The 24,962-nt window shown below is 45.5% G+C and overlaps 1 protein-coding gene across 3 annotated transcripts in view; it reads left to right on the forward strand.

Moving 5' to 3' along the window:
• Positions 1-15,671: 15,671 nt before the first annotated feature.
• The window catches only part of SMARCD3 (SWI/SNF related, matrix associated, actin dependent regulator of chromatin, subfamily d, member 3), a 56,170-nt gene continuing 46,879 nt past the window's right edge, over positions 15,672-24,962 (forward strand). For 2 of the 3 annotated variants that reach the window (XM_067041865.1, XM_067041863.1), the window contains exon 1: positions 15,962-16,162. The gene's annotated coding sequence lies outside the window, so the exon portion shown is untranslated. Of the gene's footprint in view, positions 15,697-15,961; positions 16,163-24,962 lie in introns of those variants that run through there. The other variant, XM_067041864.1, reaches the window with a different exon arrangement.

The following is a 24,962-nucleotide window of genomic DNA, read 5'->3' on the forward strand; positions in this document are numbered from 1 at the left end:
TTCCCTGGCGGTCCAGGGGTTAGGACTCTGCGCTTCCAGTGCAGGGGGCGCGGGTTCCATCCCTGGTCGGGGAACTAAGATCCCACGCGGCGCAGCCAAAAAACAAACAAAAAAAAGACAAGGGTGCATAAAAACTTGAGGGCAATGTGTGAAATGCTCAGAGGTCGAGAGCAGAGCCTGGGCGGTTGAGCACAGGTCCTGGCCGAGCTTAAAGAGATGGTTACACCCGCCCTTGGCAGGACCCGGGAATGGAAGCTAGAGTCCGTCTCAGACCCCAGAAAGTTTACTCCGGTGAGGTTGTTGGCCCTTCCATTGCGAATCCCAAGGCCTTTCCTTGGACCCGCTCTAGCACTGCTGAGGGCTGGGGCTTGAGAGCTTGGGCCCGGCACCCGGCAGCCGGTTCCAGCCCTGGGTACCTGGGCAAGCTACCTGGCCCCCACCTCACCCGGGACGACAGTACCGCTGCCCGCCGGGGCACCGTGGAGAAACCGTGCTCTAGCATCTGGCCCTCTCACTACACCGGGACAATCGCCAGGACACTAGTAGCCCCTGCATCACCTTTCCCAAAATGGATGTGTTGGGTCTAGAATCACACCAGGAGCCGCGGACGGTCTGAAAGAGGCTTTGCACACACTCTGACACCCACCACCAGGAGAGGGAAACACGACCCCCCCTCCTGGTGCCCTCCCGCCTAAATCCATCTTCGGGCAGAGAAACGTGTTCCCAAAGGTGCCCTGTGTGGGACCCCACCGATAGGACTCTGCACGCACCATGCGAGCAACATGCGTTCCCTTTTTTCCTCCGCTGACCTGCAGGCGTTGCCCACGGGCCTGACAGGGCATAGGAAGCAGGCAGATTGATGTGTCTTTCCAAACAAGAGTCTCCTACCTCCGTAGCCTCCTTTGAGCACACAGACACTTAGGAAAGCTTTGAAATTAAAGTTCTTTACCTTGGGCCACATCAACTTCTTAGTCAAGGCGAAAGACAAATGGCCTAACGGGGGAAAGTATTGCCAGTTCACATCAGAGACAAATCTCTTTAGTACATAAAGAACTCTCACAATTTGATAAGAAAAAAAAAACAAAATAGAAAACTGGGCAAAAGCTACTAAAATATGATTCACTGAAAAGGAAATATAAATGGTTTGTAAGCGTACAAAAAATTACTAATCTCATTCATGATGAGATACTAACTATAAAACTACACCAAAATACCACTCTTTACCTCTCAGACTGAAAAAAAATTGGATACCATGCTATGATAACAAGGCTATGGAAATAAGCACCCTCATACCTTACTTGTGGAAGGTTAAATTGGTCCAACTCTTAAGAGGGCGAAATAGCAGTATCTATCAAGATGAAAATGCATAATCCAACTTTTATGGTTCTTATTGTATTTTATTAATCTGCCTCTTTTCTGCTGTTCTTACATTTAGTAGCTTCAACTGCAGTTTCTTGAGATGAAGAATTCTTAATTTGTGTATGTGTTTTGGTTGTTGTGGGTTTTGTGGTGATAAAGAATCAGGGGACTTCTGTATAACTGATCCTACTTCCGGTGGAGTAAAACCAGAAAATCCTTAAACATCCTTTGCATGACGGTGAAATTTAACGCTAAATGTTACCAATTCTTACTAGAAAAAACGAAAAGAGATAGGAAGTTTTGGCAGTTCAGCTTTATTTATAGTTGCTTGGATCAGAACAATATACATGCAGTGGGTTAAGTTGTGTGGTAAACTAATTTTTTTATAGATGGAGAAATGGATTTAAAAAGAAAATAACTTCATTCTTGATTTTTCTATTTATAAATGGGAATTTCCGAGGAGTGGTTATAAGCTAGAATTTTGGGGGGAATTTGAATGATGATTCATACTTTCAGTCTGGTAAGTTTTCAGTTTCACTGATATTAGGAGATATGGTCGTTTTATTCAGCATCTTGGCTGGATGAGAAGAATGTGGAAGGAACAGAGAAAACAAGCAGGTGGAGAGGGAGGTTTGTTCCCATCTGACTGGGAATACATAATTTCAGTCACCCGTGAAAATGATAGAAGCTGAAAGAAGTTATGAAAATATCAGATGAGAGTTACTCCGAGGCTGAGGAAACATGGGCTGGGAGGATAGATCTCAGGTACTATCAGAAAGGACTTGGCCTGCTCACTTGTGACTCAGGTAGAATCATTCTAGAAGCATTTAGCCCTCATGTTCTGTGTCCTGGTTTTGAATCTCTGACATATCCTGGTCCCAGATGTTTAACACAAGTACTCCATTCATCTGTCTCCCAAAAGATGCGTACGTAGGCAATGGACTAACTTTGAAAAATAAAATAAAATAAGGGCAGAGATGATGAAGTAAATTAAACCATGGTATCAATACTATTGAATTAAGTTTTGGGTAATCTATCTGTGTTCTACTGTTTAATCCATTTTTAAAGTTAGAAAGAATTCTATATACAACATTTGTTTTGTGATTTAAATATAGGGATGAATTAAAACTAAGGTGACTATGGAGGCAAGAAAGTAGCTAATCATTGCTATAGGCTTACAGTTTGAGAAACTTCTATGGAATGCTAGAATACTTTTTTTTTTTTACTTAATTCCAGATAACTTATAAATCACATACTATGCAAGACAATTAAAAATAAAGTCAGAGGGGGACTTCCCTGGCGGTCCAGTGATTAAAACTCGGCACTTCCAAGGCAGGGGGCGCAGGTTCGATCCCTGGTTGGTGAGCTAAGATCCCACATGCCAGGCGGTAAGGCCAAAAAAAAAAAAAAAAAAAAAGATAAAATCAGAAATCTTCACTATCCCTGTTCTCTAAATAAAACCTAATGCCTAAAACTGTGGGGAATGTTAACAGGTTTATTTTCTTTCATCACATTAAAGATGTCATTCCGTTGTCTTGGGCTTTATTGTTTCTAAAGTCAGCCAACAATCTTCAAAGGTAATGTATCTTTTTTTTTTTTCTGGATCCTCTTAACATTTTATGTTTATCTTTGGTTTTCAGCAGTCCTGCTATGATGTGCTAGGTGTGGCTGGCTTTGTGTTTATCTTGCTTTGGAGTCATAGTGCTTCTTGAATCTGTGATTGATGTCTCATCAGTTTTGGGAAACTCTTGGTTATCATCTCTTTTGGTATTGCCCTATTCTCTTTCTTTTTCTGAGAAACTAATTACATATATGTTTCACCGTCTCATAGTGTCACACATGTCTCTAATGCTTGTTTCTGTATTTTTTCCATTCTTTCCTGTTGTGTTTCAATTTGTATATTCTCTATTGATTTGTCCCCAGTTCACTACCCCTGTCTTCTGTTGTGTCTAATATACTGACTTCATAATTTTATTTAATGTACTTTTTAGCTCTAGGGCTTCCATTTGATTTATTTTTCCAGATTTCAATACTCAAGTAAAATTCTCCATCTTTTCCTCTATTTTCTTGAACATGTTAACCATAGTAATTTTAAAGTCAGGTGACTTCCGTATCTGGCTTAACTGTGGGTCTGTTTCTATTGTCTTTTCTCTCTGGTTTTTCATATATCCAGTAATTTTTTATTAGATGCCAAATTTTGCTTGTAAAAAGTTATAGAGGCTTCAAATCTTACTATCCTCCAGGGAGGGTTTACCCCTTCCTCCACGAGACCGATGAGAAGAGTAGCTAATCTTGTGCGGAGTCACAGCTGCATTGAGATCCTGATAGGGCTCAGTCTACCTCTGTGTCTCCAACTTCCACCTGGGAGCCTGGGGTTTGCTCTGCAGTGACCCACCCCATCAGCACCCCAGCAGGTCTCAAATGCAGACCTTCACCTTGCAAGTCTATCAAAAGCTTCCTCTGCTTTTCAGAGGCTTTCCACGTAAATTTCAGTTTCTTGAAATACAGAGTTGCCCAGAATCTGGCACATGTCCTTGGAATTCCCCACTCAGTCTCTGCCAAAAGCTCTGCTGTTTGCCTGTCCGCAGCAGTGGCCCTCTGCGGATTCAAAGTCTGGATTCTCAGCCTCATGCCTGTGTCCAGAATTGGCAGATGCCCTCAGGGTAACTAAAAGTGGCTGCAGACATTAGCTCACACTCTGGGGTTCTCTGCTCCCTGGAGTCTTTTTTTAAAAATTTATTTAATTTATTTATTTTTGGCTGCGTTGGGTCTTCGTTGCTGCACACGGGCTTTCTCCAGTTGTGGCGAGCAGGGGCTACTCTTCGTTGAGGTGTGCAGGCTTCTCATTGCGGTGGCTTCTCTTGTTGAGGAGCATGGGCTCTAGATGCGTGGGCTTCAGTAGTTGTGGCACATGGGCTCAGTAGTTGTTCCTCGTGGGCTCTAGAGCGCGGGCTCAGTAGTTGTGGCACACATGTTCAGTAGTTGTGGCTTGTGGGCTCTAGAGCCCAGGCTCAGTAGTTATGGCGCACGGGCTTAGTTGCTCCGCGGCATGTGAGATCTTCCTGGAGCAGGGATCGAACCCGTGTCCCCTGCATTGGCAGGCAGATTCTTAACCACTGCACCACCAGGGAAGACCCTGCTTTAAGAAGATAGGGGTTTATTTTTCTCCCTTCAAAGGAGTCCAGAGGTCTGTAGTCCAGAGCTGATACCATCACTGAAGTTTCTTTTAATCTTCCTTCTGGAGAAAAACATTTGTACTTTGATGGAAAAGTACCCGTTATCTGTCACATACCCTTCCACCTGATCAGACCCAGGCAGCTATTTCACAACTCAAACTCATTGTAGGTAACTAACAGCAATGCAGAATTCCTGTCTGTAACTAAGCAGATTCTGCCCTCTCAGGTAAAGGTTCAAGTGTCTTCCCTCCTACCCTGTGGAAAGCCAGTTTTACCTCCATTTTCCATTCATTTCAGCATTCCTTTACTCCATATGAATTTGTGCTTCTTGGCACTTTATAACATTTGCCTAGTTCCCTCATGAGTTCAATAAAATCTTTAACATATGTTCATTTTTATATCTGAATGTGAGGCATGATTTTACTTTTTTTTCTGAAACTTACCTTTTAACACTTTTTATGCCATCAACAAAAGATGTCAGCTGTACCTCCAGGCATTGTGTTTGTGGCCCAGATGGGAAGAAAGGGGAAGGGCTAAGAATGAAAAGTATGTCAACTAACTCTGTCCATTTTTATCTGGAAAACCGTAGCTTGTCCAGAAGCCCCACCCCTAAACTTCCTCTCACTTCTGACTGATGAGGAAAAAAATGTCACTACGTCACTACTAGTTGCAAGGCATGATGGGAAATTACTGCTCACCCCCCACACCACCAAAAAAAAAAAAAAACCACCTGGTAATCGATTAGCAAGGAAGAAGGGGAGAATGGACATTGAGTAGACAGCCAGCAGCGTCTGGGTCAACAAGAACTCATTTAGGCAAAGCTTAAGGTCGATGACATCTATCTCTTGATGTTTCCCACTTTCCCTTTCTTCCGCATCTGCCTCCTCACCCCCACCCATGCCCATTTATCTCACGAGCACTAATTACCAAGCTGTTCCAGCCTATTAAGGGATTCATCCCAATGTATCAGACACTTAGTGTGTTACCTCAAAGGGGGGATAAAATAGCAGCCAGTAATGGAATTACTGTAAAGAGCATGTCAGTAATGGAATTGCTGTAATCACGGGTGGTCTAGTGAGGCAGCCTTTGCTGGGAGCGTCTTCCCCGTGTTCCCTACAACACTGGCCGATGCCTGTGTTACCTGCACATGAGGCCTAGCCTAAGGCAACCAATCCCAATATATATTTTTTTAATTTTAAATAATAAAGTGAGAGAAGAAAAAATACAGATCCTTCAATGTTTCATTATCTAAACTATAACCCTTATTAACATTTCAATGTAAAATTTCCAATGTTTTCTTTCTAATAAGAGCTTTACTTAGATATAATCATCAATCCACATGCAAAATTTTTCATCCTTTTAAAAATTAATATATCTTAAGAGTGTTTTATTATTTCATACCTTCATCAGTTAAGTTCAGCAGCTACCTAATATCTCACCAAGTGGATATGCCAATCCCTTGTTTCCTGTTGATTTATGTGTGTTTTAGCTAGATGCAGACTTGCCTGCTGGAACAGAGACTCAAAATAACAAAGGGAGGAGTTCCCTGGCGGTCCAGTGGTTAGGACGCAGTGCTTTCACTGCCGGGGCCCAGGTTCGGTCCCTGGTCAGAGAAGTAAGATCCTGCAAGCCATGTGGCGTGGCCAACAAACAAAGGGAAATTTGAATTTACGGTTTTCTTATCCAAACAGACCAGCTCTAGTATGGTGGCTCCACGGTGCTGACAAAGAGGCTTTTTCCATCTCATTGCTCTGCCATCCCCAGGATGCTGCCCACATCAGCACAGTCCCAGGTGGGTCACAACTACGTCCCCATTCTAGGCAGAGAGTAGGGGAGCCTCGGTCAGAAGCCACATCCTCACTTTTGCCTGTATCTCCATTGGCCAGCACTTAGTCACATGGTCACCTGGGTGCAAGGGAGGCTGGGAAATGTAGTCATAAATTTTGACAGCCGTGTGCTGACCTAGGTCAGGGATTCCATCATAATTAGAGAGCGAGAGAAATGGATATTGATTGCAGACAACTAGTTGCAAGGTTGTTTCTAATGATTCACTATTTACAATGGTGAAGGTCATCTTTGATGTAAAGCTTTTTCTATACTTAGGGTTTTAGTTGTGGTTGTTGGTTGCTCTGTTTTGTTTTTGTTTTGTTCGGTGACATACCCAGAAGTAGAATGAGTAGATAAAAGGGTACAGATCTTAGACTCTCCATACTTACTGATACATTCTCTTTACTCCCTCACCAGAATTGGATACTATAATTTTTTATTGAATAAATTTGACATATAACATTGTGTACAGCATGTTACATTGACATTTATATATTGACATATTATATATTGACGATGATTGCCATTGTCACAATATTCATCCATTACATAATTATCGTACAACACTCTTGTCTGTATTCACTATACAGTGCATTAGATCCCTGTGACTTATTTACTACTCGTTGAAACTTTATAAGATACTATAATATTTTTTTAATCTGCCTTTTTCTTTTTTTTTTTTTTTTTTTTTTTTTTTTTTTTTTTCTGTATGCGGGCCTCTCACTGTTGTGGCCTCTCCCGTTGCGGAGCACAGGCTCCGGACGCGCAGGCTCAGCGGCCATGGCTCACGGGCTTAGTTGCTCCGCGGCATGTGGGATCTTCCCGGACCAGGGCACGAACCCGTGTCTCCTGCATCGGCAGGCGGATTCTCAACCACTGCGCCACCAGGGAAGCCCGAATCTGCCTTTTTCAAGGGAAAAAGAAGGAGCAGGAAGAGGAGGAGAGTTGAAGAGAAGGAAGGAGATAGTTTGTGGTTCTTGTGATGTTAGTATGTGTTTCGTACTAGCAGGGCAAACACCCTCTGGTGTTTGCTTACTGGCTATATTTTCTTTTTTAAGAAACCATTTGCTAGTGTCTGAATTAGACCCTGTGAGGTCAAGGATCAGACTCACTCAGGAATCTCAAATAACAGAGGATTTACTATAATGGTTCACATGGGAGTGGGAAGGGCAGAAGCTTCAGCCTCGTCTGGCCTCGTGGTAACACAGCTGGACTCCGTGGAAACTAGATGATAATTCTTGACTAGAAGGATGTGGGGCAGCCCCAAGATTTACAGGATTGATTGATTTACTGCCGCCTTCTTAGCCACAGGAGTTTGTTTACCTGTTCAGGTGTGTCTCTGCTTCTCCTGGTTGTGCCATCCACTGGCTTCCTCACCCTTGCTGGGAAGCCCCCCCCCCACCTGCTGCATTAGCAGGTGCAAGTCTGGTATAATCAGCACTGTTTCTGGGGGAGACCCAAAGCACACGGCAGGCTCAGCCCAGTGTCTCTGGGTTTATTAAAACATATCCATAAAGGTACCTTTAAGTTTTGTTATATCACAAGTCACACTATAGAGACTGTTCAGATTATTTAGAGTTGTACCATTGCCTGGTTCAAAAGCTAAGTGAAAAAGAAAAGGGAACAAGGCCTTACTTGGACTTATTCTACCATACTTTGCAGTGTCCCTCGAGCTGCAGGCCAGAGAAGGTAGGTACACCCACCACTTTCTTTTAGCCAAAATAATTTTGAAGTAATGTTAACCAATTCATAAATGTTAACCATATTTAATAAAACTTCCTCTATACCTTCTACTCTGTAAATAATTAATAATAATAATAATAGAATGAGGGGCTTCCCTGGTGGTGCAGTGGTTGGGAGTCCACCTGCAGATTCAGGGGACACGGGTTCGTGCCCCGGTCCGGGAGGATCCCACGTGCCGCGGAGCGGCTGGGTCCGTGAGCCGTGGCCGCTGAGCCTGCGCGTCCGGGGCCTGTGCTCCGCAACGGGAGAGGCCACGACAGTGAGAGGCCCGCGTACCGCAAAAAAAAAAAAAAAAAAAAAAAAAAAAAAAATAGAATGATAGTTAACATTTATTTAGTACTCCCTATGCACCAGGAACTATTCTAAATGCATTGCATGTGTTAATCATTTAATCCTTGTAAGAACCCGATGAGATAAAGCACCATTATTACCTCCGTTTTCCAGATGAGGAAGTGAGGCACAGAGATTTTAAGTAACTTGCCCAAGATCACGCAGCTACTAAGAGGCAGAGAAGGATTTGAATCCAGTAGTCTGGCTCCAGAGCTCGTGTTCTTCACCACGCATGCTTACTCATTGTTTTTACTGCTTCATTGTTCCCCTGTTTTTACTGTTTGCTGAACACATATGGTTGAATTTATACAAGTTAATTTCTTATGCATGTGACTCTAATAAGGAAAAACTGGAACTAAACTAAATGTCCATCAATACACAACGTTAAATGAATGATAGTATGTCCTTATTATAAACACGATGCAGCCACTAAGAAGAATGAGGTAGATCTATATGCACATAGGACATGGGAAGGTGTAAAACTGTAAGAAGCAAGTTACAGAACAATGTGTCTAGCATAGTCCCATTAAAAACCCGGTGTATGTGTGTATGTGCATTTACAGGCACCTCTAAGAACAATGAAAACAGCTTGGACAGATCTCACCAAGAGGGATTGAGAAGGGAGCAAATAGGGCCTTTCACTTTTACTCTTTATACTTCGAAACTGTTTTAATTTTGACAACAAGCACGTATTACTTCTTTGAGGGAAGAGAGACTTGATCTTAAATTTCTATTTCTCCCATCAGTGCCTAGCACAGCAGATGCCTAGTAAATATATACTAATTTATAATAATTCCCTAGGAACACTTACTAGAAGTTTCTGTTCTCTGATTACTCCATAAATTTCAAGATGAATCTATTTTGGACACATTACACAGGCACAGAGATACCCATTGTCTTTGCTAGGAACCATACATGCCCTTCCCATAACACGAAGAGAGTGTCGGACCGGAAGGGACCGCCTCTCCTGGAGCGGGTCTGACAAAGAGGGACACCCCCTTAGTCCAAAGAGGCTGCAGTGTGGGAGGCGAGCCAGCCAGGAGAGGCAACCAGACTGGAGAGGCTGCTGGAAGAAGGCAGGTCCCGGGATGCTCGGAGCACAGAGCACAGGGGCTTTTGTCCTAGGGAAGGTCCTGCAGGGTCCTGCTTGGCTTCAGTCACCCCTTTTCTTTGATACGCCTCAGTCCTGAGAGGGAAGAGGGGTTGGGACAGCAAAGGGAATAAAGTTTTGGGTAGAGATTAGTCATAAACTTAGTAAGGGAACTCGGCTTTAGGGGGACTCAGTTTCAACAAGGGGATTAGCCTGTGGCGGGGGAGGCCCCCCAAGTAAGACAGCACAGTTCGAGGAGAGAGGGAACAAAGGGAACACGATGTCAGACAAGGTTGGAGGGGTGAGCCGGCCTCGCTGGGCCCGGCATGATTGCCCCTTGGGAGCAAGAATCCACTAGGATGGTGAGAACCTGGGTGCATGGTAGGACTGCAGAAGAGCGGCCCAAACCAAGAGAGAGCTAGAGATTGGACCTTCCAGGGGCTGTAAGGGATGGGCTGCAGGAAGTGGGCAGGACAGAGGGGTCAAGGTCACTCCCACGTTTCTGGCTGGGTGGACAGCAGTAACAGTCACTGGATGGGAGTGGGAGGCCCTGGAAGAGAACTGGCCTGTTTCATTTCTGGTTTTTTGTTTTTAGGAGGGAGAGGTTTGGAAGGACTCAAAAGTTCAGTGTTAGAGATATTAAATTTAAGTTTGGAAACATCTCTGAGATGGGCAAGAGGGATGTCTGGGAAGAATATGACTAAAAGAGGAGAGATCTTGGCTAGAGATACAACTCTATGAGACATCTGTGCTCACGCACAGAAATCGAAGGCATAGGTGTGGCTGCGTAAGAAAGCACAAGGCTCAGAGCACAGAGATGAAACGTGGTGCAGGGGACTTGTCAGCGGCTCAGAGCTCTGACAACGATGGGTCCACCTTTTGCAGAAATAAGGAGAATGCGTTTTGAGACACTGCTCCAGCAAATGTGCCAGCCTGAGTGGTCACCAAGAAGAAAACTCTAGTGAGTGCCGAGCAGGAGCTAATTTATGCAGTGAGGATGTGTAGAGGAAGCACAAGGTGTCAAAACAGAAATGAGATTTGGGCAAAAGCTAGATACCTGCACAGACATCCCCAGGAACCAACAGGCAGAAGGTGCTTTGGTGGCCGCTGATCTAAACCTTACCCAGAAAAGTGGGTCTGAGTATTTTGTCAGTTTTTTTCTTTGCATACTGTGAAATTACTGAGTGCAGCACGCACTGACTGTATGGTGGGAAGTATCAATATCTCCTCTTCACTTCGGAGGAGTGCCACAGGCTGACAACATAAGTGCCCAGGGAGGATGATGCTAACACCACAGGAGCACATAGAACCAAGGAAGGATGCAAGAACTAATTGTTATCATCAACTGACAGACCATTAAAAAGAATTGCTAATGATGGATCATGGCCTGATTTCTTTTTTTTTTTTTTTGCGGTACACGGGCCTCTCACTGTTGTGGCCTCTCCCGCTGCGGAGCACAGGCTCCGGACGCACAGGCTCAGCGGTCACGGCTCACGGGCCCAGCTGCTCCATGGCATGTGGGATCTTCCCGGAGCGGGGCACGAACCCGCGTCCCCTGCATCGGCAGGCGGACTCTCAACCACTGCGCCACCAGGGAAGCCCTTTTTCTTTTTTAAAAAATTAATTTTTATTGTAGTATAGTTGCTTTACAATGTCATGTTAGTTTCTTGCTGATCACTGCATGATTTCTGGCTTATAACTCGAATCCAAAAACTTCTGTGGCATTGCTGTAAAAAAAAAAACCCTTCCTTTCTCTTGTACTTATCTATGTGGAAGTTTCTCAGCACCAGCACCTATGACAATTAAAAAAGGAACTGATCTGATGTTAATGGATCTTATTCCAGTAGAGAGATAAATAAACTGGGGGAGAAAAACAACCTCATTCACCTCATTAAGAGATGCATTTCCAATTAAAATGTACTTTTTTATGTTTAACAATTATTTACCAAAATTAGCAACCCATATATATTGCTTTAATCAAATACATGTTACTAATAATGGCAATGGTAACCCTAGCCAGCAGAAACTTTTCAGTTCTTAAAGACTTCTGATCACAGGATATAAACTTTCCTTAAATTTTAATTTATATTTATATTGCGGAGAAACCTGATAGGAATAATTCATAAAAGACTTCCAAACATAGCGTGTATTATATTAGGATAAAATTAGATGTGGGAAGTGGTTGGAAAGACAGGTTTAGGAAGAAAAAGGAGCAGTGAAAGAAGAACTTAGATATTTTTATTTTATTTATTTATTTATTTCATTTTCTTTTTCTAAATCCCAAGCTCCTAATTTATCCCTCATCCTTTTCCCCTCTGCTAACCATAAGTTTGTTGTCTATGTCTATGGGTCTGTTTCTGCTTTGTAAATAAGTTCATTTGTGTCATTTTTTTACATTCCACATTTAAGTGATATCATATGATATTTGTCTTTCTCTGACTTACTTCACTTAGTATGATAATGTCTAGGTCCATCCATGTTGCTGCAAATGGCATCATTTCATTCTTTTTAATGGCTGACTAGTACTCCATTGTGTATATGTACCACATCTTCTTTATCCATTCCTCTGTTGGTGGACATTTAGGTTGCTTCCATGTCTTGGCTCTTGTAAACAGTCCTGCTATGAACATTGGGATGCATGTATCTGTTCGAATTAGAGTTTTCATCTTTTCTACATATTTGCCCAGGAGTGGGATCGCTGGATTATATGGTAAGCCTATTTTTCGTTTTTTAAGGAACCCCTATAATGTTCCCCACAGTGGCTGCACCAGTTTACATTCCCACCAACAGTATAGGAAGGTTCCCTTTTCTCCACACTCTCTCCAGCATTTATTATTTGTAGACTTTTTGGTGATGGTCATTCTGACTGGTGTGAGGTGATACTTCAATGTAGTTTTGATTTGCATTTCTCTAATAATTAGCAATGTTGAGCATCTTTTCATGTGCCTGTTGGCCATCTGGAGGTCTTCTTTAGAGAAAAGTCTATTTAGGTCTTATGTCCATAGGGTAGTTTGCATTTCTTGATGTTGAGCTGTATGAGCTGTTTGTATATTTTGAAAATTAAGCCCTTGTCTGTCGCATCATTTGTAAGTATTTTCTCCCATTCCGTTGGTTGTCTTTTTGTTTTGTTTATGGTCTCCTTTGCTGTGCGAAAGCTTGCACGTTTGATTAGGTCCCATTTACTTGTTTTTGCTTTTATTTCTTTTGTCCTGGGAAACTGATGATTTATGTCAGAGAATGTTTTGTCTATGCTCTCTTCTATGAGTTTTATGGTGTCATGTCTCATATTTAAGTCTTTAAGCTATTTTGATTTTATTTTTGAGTATGGTGTGAGGGAGTGTTCTAACTTTGTTGATTTACATGCTGCTGTCCAGCTTTCCCATTGCCACTTACTGAAGACACTGTCTTTTCTCCATTGTATATTCTTCCCTCCTTTGTCAAAGATTAATTGACCAGGGCTTCCCTGGTGGCGCAGTGGTTGAGAATCCGCCTGCCGATGCAGGGGACATGGGTTCGTGCCCCGGTCCGGGAAGATCCCACATGCCGTGGAGCGGCTGGGCCCGTGAGCCATGGCTGCTGAGCTTGCGCGTCCGGAGCCTGAGCTCCGCAACGGGAGAGGCCACAACAGTGAGAGGCCCGCGTACCACAAAAAAAAAAAAAAAAAAAAAAAAAAAAAAAAAAAAAAAAAAAAAAAAGATTAATTGACCAAAGATGTGTGTTTATGTATTTTTAAGTGGTGGGTATCAAATTGCTATGGTATTTAGATATCACTGCATGTATAGCCAAGAGTCACATAAGTCTTATTTTAAAATGTGTTAATAGCTGCACTAAATTTGGAGTTGCATCCTTTTAAACTTGTGATGGAAAGTTTTAGGTGGAAGATTGAAAATTGTGAGGGGTAACTTTGAAGACAGAACTTTGCCACATTTTGGAATCATCCCGAGTTTAGGGTTCTCTCTGTGGTGAGATTCAGAATTTGAGTCTGTCATCAAGCAAGAACTAAAAGTGTCATGTTCTGCAAGCCACACCCTCCCTGGTGTATTTTCTGGGATCATCTCTATAAGTCATGAGCCAAGTAGGATTCAGTTCACCTGTTCGTACTGGACCATCACATCCTATCTCCACCTTAGCTCCCCTCCCCTCAAAAGCAGGTAAAGATTTCACTCCTCTACCCAAGCTCAGAATCAATCAGGAGGGCAAAAAAGCAGGATAGAATAGTACCCTACACACCTCACCAAGCGGGTTGCTTGATGATCTTTCATTAATTTGCCACAGGTTTATTGAGTACCTATTATGTGCAGGTGTGATACTCAGTGATCTACTGTTAGGCTGCCATCCACTAGTAGAATCTACCCTCTACTTCTCTTTTAAAAAGCTTAAAGGAGCACTTAAATAAAAGAGGAACCCAGCAATAACTAACAACCATAGGTTTTCACCAAAAAAAATTTAAAATGATCCACGAACATTTAAGAAGATGTTCAACCCCTCTAGTAATTAAACACAAATTAACCACAGTGAGAAATCATTTGCCTGCTATTAGACTGACATAGGTTGATAATATCCAAGGTTGACAAGGGTGAGGGGACTGGGAAATACACTTCTACATAATTTGTTGGTGAAGACATAAATTGGTACAAAAATTTGAGCGAAAATGAGGAATATTAAGCTTTTTTATTTTTATTTATTTTTTTAAGCTTTTTTAAAGTTCATACCTTTTGATTTGTTGATTTCCCATTTAAGACTACCATCATGACCCTGGCCGAGCCTGCTGCTGAGATTGTCAGGACCTTTGTAAGACTTTGATTACATGTCCCCAACAACTCCCCTTTTTTTTTTTTTTTTTTTTTTTCTTGCGGTACGCGGGCCTCTCACTGCTGTGGCCTCTCCCATCGCGGAGCACAGGCTCCGGACGCGCAGGCCCAGCGGCCACGGCTCACGGGCCCAGCCGCTCCGCGGCACGTGGGATCCTCCCGGACCGGGGCACGAACCCGCGCCCCCCGCATCGGCAGGCGGACTCCCAACCACTGCGCCACCAGGGAAGCCCAACTCCCATTTTTGAAGAACAGCCTCTTAGGGCTCTGCTCCCAACACACTTTTCAGTGCCGAGAATGGGGAGGGGAGTGGATGGGTGCCCGACTCAGCCACCCAGGGATGCAGGGCCTCAGGCTGCACTTGTCTCTCTATCCCTGCCCTCGTTCCCCACCACACACACACACACACACACACACACACACACACACACACACACACACACAGCGAAGGATAGTAAGAGCACTGGGCTTGAACATGACACCCGGCTGGCCTGCCCCATAGGCCTCATTTTCCTTCCTGTCCATAAGAGATGAGATAGGATGACCTCTCTGAGTTCCCCATCCAGTTAGATTGGATATTCCTCTCTGAGTTTAATCCTACTTCTTCCCTCAAGGAATTTATAATGTAGTAGAGGAAGCAGGAGATATATCTTAATTCATGCAAACATTTATTGAATGCTGCTAGGCAATAAAGTTTAAAATATATATAATTTTTAATTTTACTTTTTTGGCCACGCCGTGTGGCTTGTATGATCTCAGTTCCTTGACCAGGGATTGATACGGGGCCCCGGCAGTGAAAGCCTGGAATCCTAACCACTAGGCCACCAGGGAACTAAAATATATAATTTTTAAAAATCATTTTTTCATAGAGAAAAATAACACAATAACTACAAATACAATATTAGGAATGGAAGTAAATATTTAGAATGAGAAAAATATGTTACAATTTTTTTAAGTTGAAAACTACCACAAACATTATAAATCCAGAAAAATAAAATAGAATTATTAATTATCTGCTACACCTTTATAACATTTTTTTCTTATGGTTTCTGGGCTACAAGTTCTTTGGCGAACTCTTTAAATGACAATAATCTTGTCAGAGAAATTAAAAAGATGGTCTTCCCTCCAGCGTGGTGGATAAAAAGTTAGTGATTTAGTAATTTAGAAACGTTTCCTTCACCTTCTGTGCCAGTTGTCAATTTATTGCATCTCAGCTCCCAATATCTCTTCGTTGTTCTCCTATAATTAATGAAGCGGGACCCTGGAAGTATTTGTTTGCCAGCTGCTATGTGTTAAGCTTCGCCAGCAGAGGGCGCTGGAGGGACACTGGAGGAGAAAGGGGTTTCTCTTCCTGGTTCAGGTGCGTTCCTGGTGGCCACCTCCTGTAGCACAGGGGGATCCGCCAGCATCTGGCTCCTGCAAGACACAGGGTTTCCAGCAGCACGTGCGGCTTCCGCAGCACTTAGCTCCAATGATTCCCAGCAGCCAGTGGCTCCCTTGGCACCCCCGGGGCAGCTTCACGGGGGGTTGTGGCCCGTAAGGCACTGGCCTGTGAAGAGATTCCCCTGGCGTTTTTTCCCATGGCTTTGGGGCAGGTTCTAAAGCATGACACCTCCCCGTGGGTGGTCCCTCTGGCACCACAGGGGCAGATTTCTGTCAACCTGTTCTGTCAACCTGGCACCTCAGTGACTTCTCTGCCTTGCAGCGAGCCAAGCCCTCTCCAAGAAGTTCTGGATCTCAGCCCTGCAGAGGGACCGCTTCCGTGGGAGCTCTGTCTCACCCGGGGTGATGGCCACTCCTGTATCTGCTGTGCCTGCGTTCTTTAAGTAAGCATCTTTACTTCTTTTTAGCCAATCCTTTATTACTCTGATCCCCTGTTAATGTTAATTCTTTAAAATAATTTTTTAAAAATTGAAGCTAAGTTGATGTACAATATTACAGGTGTACAGTATAGTGAGTCACAGATTTTAAAGGTTATGCTCCATTTATAGTTAATATAAAATATTGGCTATATTCCCTGTGTTCTACAATATATCCTTACAGCTTATTTTATACCTAACAGTTTGTACCTCTTAATCCCCTACCCCTGCGTTGCCCCTCCCCCTTCCCTCTCCCCACTGGTAACCGCTAGTTTGTTCTCTATATCTGTGAGTCTGTCTCTTTTTTGTCATATTCACTAGTGTGTTGTATTTTTTAGATTCCATATAGGTGATATCATACAGTGTTTGTCTGACTTATTTCACTTAGCATAATACCCTCCAAGTCCACCCATGTTGCTGCAAACGGCAACATTTCATTCTTTCTTATTGCTGAATAATATTCCATTGTATATATGTACCACACCTTCTTCTTAATCCATTCATCTGTTGATGGACACTTAGGTTGCTTCCATATCTTGGCAACCGTAAATAATGCTGCTATGAACATTGGGGTGCATGTCCCTTTTCAAATTCTTTTTTGTTTTTTTGGATATATACCCAGGAGTGGAATTTGCGGGTCCTATGGTAGTTGTATTTTTAGTGTTTTGAGAAACCGCCACACTGTTTTCCACAGTGGCTGCACCAATGTACGTTCTGCCAGTAGTGTATGTGGGTTCCCTTTTCTCCACACCCTCGCCAACATTTGTTATTTGTGTTCTTTCCGATGACAGCCATTCTGACAGGTGTAAGGTGATATCTCATTGTGGTTTGCATTTCCCTGATAATTAGCGATGTTGAGCATCTTTTCATGTTGGCCATCGGCACGTCCTCTTTGGAGAAATGTCTAAAGTCTTCTGCCCATTTCTTTAATCAGGTTGTTTGTTTTTTTCATGTTGAGTTGTATGAGCTGCGTTTATATCTTGGATATGAACCCCTTATCTGTCACATCATTTGCAAATATTTTCTCCCATTCAGTAGGTTGTCTTTTTTTTTAATAGTTATCAGTGTTTTTATTTAAGGTTAACAAAGCCTTTTAATTTATTTTTTAATATTTCTTTATATTCTTTATTTTTTTGCTGCGTCAGGTCTTAGTTGTGGCACGTGGGGTCTTTCGTTGCAGTGCGGGCTCTTCGTTATGACACGTGGGCTTCTCTCTGGTTGTGGTGTGCGGCTCCAGGGCGCGTGGTGTGCGGCTCCAGGGCGCGTGGTCTGTGTAGTTTGCGGCGCGCGGGCTTAGTTGCCCGACGTCATGTGGGATCTTGGTTCCCCAACCAGGGATCAAACCCGCGTCCCCTGCATTAGAAGGCAGATTCTTTACCACTGGACAACCAGGGAAGTTCCCCAATAGGTTGTCTTTTCATTTTGTTGATGGTTTCGTTTGGTTTTGCTATGCAAGAGCTTTTTAGTTTAATTAAGTCGCATTTGTTTATTTTTGCTTTTATTTCCTTTGCTTTAGGAAACAGATCCAAAAAAATACTATGTCAAAGAATGTTCTGCCTATGTTTTCTTCTAGGAGTTTTATGGTTTCTGGTCTTACATTTAGGTCTTTAATCCATTTTGAGATTATTTTTGTACACAATGTTAAAGTTAATTCTTTATCTTAAACTTTCTTGTTCAAGTTGCTGTGAGGTTTCTATCTCCTGACTGGACCCTGACTAATAACATCTTTACAACCCATTGTTGGTAAATTTTAAGGATTATTTTTGCATTTAAGGAAATCTCTATCAAATTTCACATATGAGTTGTAAGGTTTCAGGGCATTTTTGAGTTATTTTGCTCAGTGGCTAATCTTCAAAACTCTTTGAATTAATGACATTTATTAACCAGAGTGTCATGGATGGCCTCCCTGAAGTGGCAGTCTATGAGTTTTATTTTGTCATTGTCAATGTCAGCATTTCATGTCAAATTAGCCAAGAAGTAACATTCTTTTCCAATGTGTTCATGCGATTCATTAACTGGGTTATCAAACAATCCCCAAATCTATTCATTTCTTCTATTGAAAATTTATATTTTCCCCTGAATCAATTACGGCTTTTTATGTGATCTGAAAGTTGTTATAATTTGCGTCTCAATGTCAGAATAATTTATATTGAATTTCTTTTTCATCTTCACTGCTTTTGTAGAGTCTGCTGATTTTAAGTTGAATTTAAAGATGCCAAAAGAAGATATCCTATAACCACAATCTAGAGTCTATAATTTCTCACTCATTTTATTAAAATGTTCCGAAACAGTTTTTGAAATTGCAGCTAAAAGACGGTATCCCAGTTTTCTCAGACATACCATTCCCATCGATAAAAGGGGGGACATGTACACTGTACTTAACTTATACTCTGCCGAAGGGGCAAGCAGAGGGCACATCCCAACAACACCTGTTACAGACGAGTCAGAGCTTGCAGCCTTCCCTGCAGAGCTGCAGAGCTGAACCTCCCTCCTTTGGACTCGGTAATGCCTCCCCCACCCCAGCATCGGAAGTTCTTCATCTCTTCTAATATATTTGTATTCATGTGTCTACAGAGACCCTTTTATCAGGCAGAAATCACCTCCCCCACCCCAAGCAGAAAATGCCAGGCGCCTCACCCTTTCAGCCTCCCTGGCAACTACAGAGCAAGCACATATAAAAGTTTCCACCCATGGGCCACATGCCTCCCAGACCTCAGATGGGAAGCTAGTGACTAAACGAGGTTGGTCTATGCAGACTCATTTAGCCCTGGTACAGCTACATCCGGTGTCCAGAGGCAGCAACAGTAGTAGCGTAGCTCTAGCTGCCTTGAGCAGTAGAGTGTGGGGGAGGTGACACCAGGGGGCTCAGGAGGTGACATCATGAGACGCCATGGACCTCACTGTGCTGCCCGGGACACTCCTTCCCGGAAGCCAGCCACCGTGCCGTGAGGAAGCACAAGCCAGCTCGTGTAGAGCGACCACACCAAGAGGCTTGTGTAGGAGCGCTGGCTGACAGCCAGTCTCAGCTGTCAGACCTGCAGTGAGCCAGGAAGCCTCCACAGGATTCCAGCCCCAGCTGTCGAGTCGCCCTAGCCTCCCAGTCTTCCCGGCTGAGGTCCTGGACACCGTGGGGCAGAGACTACTTTCCTCTCTCTGCCTCTTCTGGGTTCCCCACCGCAGAACCCAGGTGCGTAAAAAAAAAAACCCAGTCATTTATGACACTCAGTTTTGGGGAGGTTGGTTTTGCAACAAGCAGACAGAAGTGGACGGCAGAGCTACGGGCAGGGTAAAGGCAACGAGCTGCCCCAAGAAGGGCCCCAGCTGGACAGCAGCCACACCCAGGCCTGACCTAGGCAGTCGTGTTAGCAGGGCCCGTGAAGGCTGGAGGTGGGCGAGGGGCCACCCGAAGGGGCAGTCGTCCTGAGGCACCAGAACACCCGGCCTCCTCGGTCCACCCCTGAGCACCTGGGGGCACAGCCCCGAGACCCAGCCAGACAGGAAGGGTGGAGAATGAGTCTGGGGGCACGGTGGGGGTACAAGGGCGACACCCTGCAGGGCTGGAAGTTGGGAAGTGTGGACATGGGACTTCCCTGGTGGCGCAGTGGTTCAGAATCCGCCTGCCAATGCAGGAGACACGGGTTCGAGCCCTGGTCCGGGAAGATCCCACACGCCACGGAGCAACTAAGCCCGTGTGCCACAACTACTGAACCCGCGAGCCACAACTACTGAAGCCCACGCGCCTAGAGCCCGCGCTCTGCAACAAGAGAAGCCACCGCAGTGAGAAGCCCACGCACCGCACGAAGAGTAGCCCCCTCTCACCGCAACTAGAGAAAGCCCGTGTGCAGCAACGAAGAGCCAACGCAGCCTAAATAAATAAAAAAATAAATTTATTTAAAAACAAAGAAATGTGGACATGTATAACCTCCCGTGAGTGACCAAGATGTGGGATGGTAAGTGCTTCCATGAGGTGGGATTTTAACAGCCGGTGAGGAGCTGCACGTTACGGACAATCCTTGGATGCGGCCGAGCGCAGTGACAGCCACTGCCTGCAGCTCATTTGTCTCAGAGCCCGTGTACAAGCAGCACCGGTAGATCCCGCTGAGCCGAGGACTTTCTGGCTGCCCGGAGGCCCTTCTGGCTGCCCTGATGACAGCGCCCATATATCTCGGAGGGAGGTGCACGGAATACTAAAAAATTTAAATGCTGCAATCAGGACTCTGAAAGTAATGTCGCTGGAATTATTGAGGGAAATTTGCAAGTGAAATAACCTAAAAGGCTGAAAATGCAAATGACATTAAATTAGCAGGGACTCAGGAAGCACAAGAATGACTCCTCCTTCCTGGAAAAAGAAAGTGGTCAGAGGTCCAAGCACAAGCCAGGGAGGGCAGGGGACACCACCCCCAAACCCCATATTCCTGACAAGGTGTCCTGGGACCCCAGCCCTTAAGGAGCTGACCCCAGCCCCAGAGGGTAAGTACCGCCAAACCTTGCTTACCAGCAACCTCGACGCAAACCTGAGCACCTGGGTGATTTCTGAACTGGACCCGTGTTTCCTCTGGCTCTGGTCCCCTGTGAGGGCTGGCTGCTCGGGAGCCTGTGGCAGCGGGCATCCTGAGGACCCCGACCTGGGGAGAATGGCGGCGGCGCGCAGAGCAGCGGGGTGTTATGTTGGGACACGTGCAGAGTGGACGTAACTGCCCTTAGCACTTACACGCTCAACGTGAGCTTAAAATGCAGATCCTCACGTCAGATTCTGCCAACAGCAACCCCTCTGCTCTGGCCCACCGTCCCCTCCTTCCCCAGCGGGACACCCCGTGACGCCCCCAGGGCTGAGCAGCTGAGTGCAGGTGACCTTCAGATGAAAGGCTGCCTCTCCCGACGTGAGCACCTGAGCACAGGCAGGGAGGAAGGAGCCCAGGGCCCGCGGTCCAGAGATGGGGTTCTAAGCTCAGCTCTGTCTAATGAACGGTGTGACCTTGGGCCGATCCCGTGCCCTGTCTGGCCTCTGCTCAGTGTCTGGGTGGCTCTACGATCCCTCCTGGTGCCGAGACTCTGACTCCGTGGGGAGAGAAGGGAGGGTCGTGGAGAGTCCTCCCAAGGTGACTTACACGAGCAGAACCCACTGCCCTTCCGTTCCGAGAGGAACCTCTACCTGCTTGTCGGCCTCAGCTGCCCGGGTCCTCTCTGGTGTGGCTGGGCTTGGGTTGAACGCAGCGAGGCCATTGTTTTCTCCGTGGAAAATCTCAGATAAGGAGCAGGGCTCCGCTACAGCCAGATCAGACTGGCCTCCATGATAGGGTCCCACCTCCCCTTCCCTTGATATCCCAGCCAGCCCGGCCTCCGGACCCCAGCGCACAGTCACCTGTGCACGCACACACGCACACCCTGCCAGTTCAGTACAAGCTCAGTGTTTCCATGATGTGGAACGTCTAGCTCTCCTCTCTGTCCACCCATCCCGTATAATCCAGCTCAAGTTTCACCTCCTCTGCGAAGCCTTCCTGGATACATCTTCATGCAGCCAAACAGCATCAATTCTCCCCCATTTCAGCCGTAGCACTTAGTGCCCAAACTGTAGACTAAGGTCTAGATCATTTCTATGCAATATTTAAATGCAGCTTCAAACATACAAGCCAAGCAATGTCACCAGCACATGCCTTGCGTGGCCTTTTTTCATTCATCACATTGAATACTTCCAAGGACTTTTTTTTTTTTGGCTGCATTGGGTGTTCGTTGCTGCACGCAGTTTTTCTCTAGTTGCAGTGAGCGGGGTTGCTAAGGTGCCCGGGCTTTTCATTGCAGTGGCTTCTCTTGTGGAGCATGGGCTCTAGGCACGCGGGCTCTAGAGCGCAGGCTCTGTACTCAGTAGTTGTGGCACACGGGCGTAGTTGCTCTGCGGCATGTGGGATCTTCCCAGACCAGGGCTCGAACCCACACTGCACCACCAGGGAAGCCCCTTCCAAGGACTTTTCATCTGCAGACTTAACGATACTCAGTTTGGGGAAATGTTCATGTATTTTTACAAATTAACTTCTTTCCTATATTTTTTGTTCCCTGTTTCCAAAACTGCAATTTGGATATTCTGGATTTATCTTCTAATTTTATTTTCTCTCCTAAATTCCCAGAAGGAAGGTCATGAAATACATATTGAAAGAGTACCCTAAATGCCCCATACAATGTAAAGTTAGACCCCCTCAAAAGCATATCATCATGAATTTTCAGGATACTAAGAATAAAGAGAAAACTCTAAAAGTTTCCAAAAAGAAAAAGAACAGATTTGATAGGAAAGATAATGGATCAGAATGGCCTCAGACTTCTTTTTTTTTTTTTAAATGTATTTATTTATTTAGTTTTGGCTGCTTTGGGTCTTCGTTGTTGTGCGCGGGCTTCTCATTGTGGTGGCTTCTCGTGTTGCTGAGCATGGGCTCTAGGTGCGTGGGTTTCAGTAGTTGTGGCACGTGGGCTCAGTAGTTGTGGCTCACGGGCTTAGTTGCTCCGTGGCATGTGGGATCTTCCTGGGCCAGGGCTCGAACCCGTATCCCCTACATTGGCAGGCAGACTCTTAACCACTGCACCACCAGGAAAGCCCGGCGTCAGACTTCTTATCAACACTAGGCAGTAGCGGTGCCCTCAAAACTCTGAGGGAAGGTCATTCACGAACAACATTTACATACCCAGCTCAGCTGCGGAGGGTTAGGAGGAAATAGACACGTTCACAGGTGCATGGTCTCAAAACTTCATGTCTCACACACCCTTTCTCAGAAAGCTACTGAAGGATGTGCTCAGTCAAAATGGGAGGATAAAGCAAGAAATTAGAAGAAAGAGGATCCAGGAAATGGGCTGCCACCCTAGTGAGAGGAGGGTAAGTTCAGGATACCAGCTGGGCCCCAGACGGAAATACTAGCCCATTTACATCAGAGCAGGGCAGACGGCCCCAGGAAAGAACTCTTCAACACACTGAAGTTAATAGAATATCTAATATAGCTGAGTTTATACAACTTGTAAATTGGTTAGAATTTGGTGATAAAATAGTGATAAACCTATGGAGCACGAAGCAAAAGCCCACACAAGACAATTAATAAAATCCACAGCAAACGAAACACGGCAGAGACGAAAAAATAACCGTGGCCCATCTGTGAGTAGCAGTTCCCTAATCTGTTAAAGGGGAAATTGATCTAACCCCAAATAAGATGTAACTGGGAGGTGAGGAGACAGGAAGTGTAAGGGGGTGAAGAAGAGCTAAATCTTCATCCTCCATGCTTAGCAGAAAACACCTCAAATGAAAAGCGGAGATTATAAATCTGTTGTTTTGTGACGTGGAGGTAAACCATAAAAGAATCAGCTACAAGCACAGAGAGCTGCCCCCGCGAATACGAAGTGGGGAGGTGGGAACTGCTGCTTTTCTTACCAGTCTCCTGTAACTATTTGACTTTAGTCTGTGTGATTTTGGTAAAATTACCAAAAACGAGACCCCTAAGGAGTTGAGTGGATGTGCCGTGTGCGTGGGCCGGGCCTACTGGCCACCCTCGGGAGGTCCCCCGGTGTGTCGCGTCACTCACATCCCAGAACTGCCCCTCCAAGGGACTCGACGGGGAGTGGGGAGTGAGGGTCAGAGGGGGGACTGGGAGGGCGCGGTTGGGTGGGGTGCTGAACGGGCTTCCGGAAGTCAGGGCAGCAGCGGGTGGGCCCGAGCCTGGCGTGGCGTGGGCGGCCGTCTCCGGTTTGGAGCGCTCCATTTGCCCGCGCCCGGGAAGCCACGCAGGGTGTCGGTCCCGCGAGGGCCGCCAGGTGGCGCCAGAGCCCGCGCGTCCCCGCCGCGCCCTCCGTGGGCGCCGAGGTCAAACCCAGAGCGGGGGAGGCAGCCGGGTCTCAAGGGTGCATCTTAGGATCCCGCCTCGGCAGCCTCAGGGGAAAATTGTTTTCAGTGGAAATTTTAAAATTTTCAAATATATACCAAGGCAGAGCAAAGGCTAATCCAGTTTCTACTATCTGTCCACCCATGCCTCCCCACCCATTTTATTTTTAAAGGCAACTCCCAGACATCCAATCATTTCATGTAAATTTCTCTGTTGGTGACGCTATAAAATAAGCACACTTTAAAAAATCGTAGGGCTTCCCTGGTGGCGTAGTGCTTGAGTAGTGCTTGAGAGTCCGCCTGCCGAGGCAGGGGACACGGGTTCGTGCCCCGGTCCGGGAAGGTCCCACATGCCGCGGAGCTGCTGGGCCCGTGAGCCATGGCTAATGAGCTTGCGCGTCCGGAGCCTGTGCTCCACAACGGGAGAGGCCACAACAGTGAGAGGCCCGCGTACCAGAAAAAAAAAAAAAAAAAAAAAATCGTAGTCACAATGTCATTACCATAAGTGTTGAACAACTGCAGGTCCTGGATCAGGAATCTGAGGCACGGAGGGTTGGAACCTCCAGGATGAGGTAGAGAGCCAGCCGTCCACACAGGGCGTGGGGTGGTGGGCATATTGGGGGAGAGGGAACCCCCCGCAGTTCCTCGTGTGGACTCCTGCAGAGCTGGGTCACGTGGACAGTGAGGGGTAGGCTGGGGAGCCCTGGTCCTGCCCACACCCTCCCCACCCTGGACCACTCTCCCCTGCCCCAAACAGATCCAGGTCAGCTGACGGTGAAGGAGCAGAACGGACGACTAGTGCCTTCTGGGCTGTCCTGTCTGGTCCCATAAATTCAGTGCAGTTCATAAGGCTTAAATCTTGGGCCCCTTTCTCTGCCCAGCTGGTCCCACGTGCCCAAGAAACTGAACAGCCCA

Source organism: Kogia breviceps, chromosome 9 (genome assembly GCF_026419965.1).
Source record: "Kogia breviceps isolate mKogBre1 chromosome 9, mKogBre1 haplotype 1, whole genome shotgun sequence".
Taxonomy (NCBI): Eukaryota; Metazoa; Chordata; class Mammalia; order Artiodactyla; family Physeteridae; genus Kogia; species Kogia breviceps.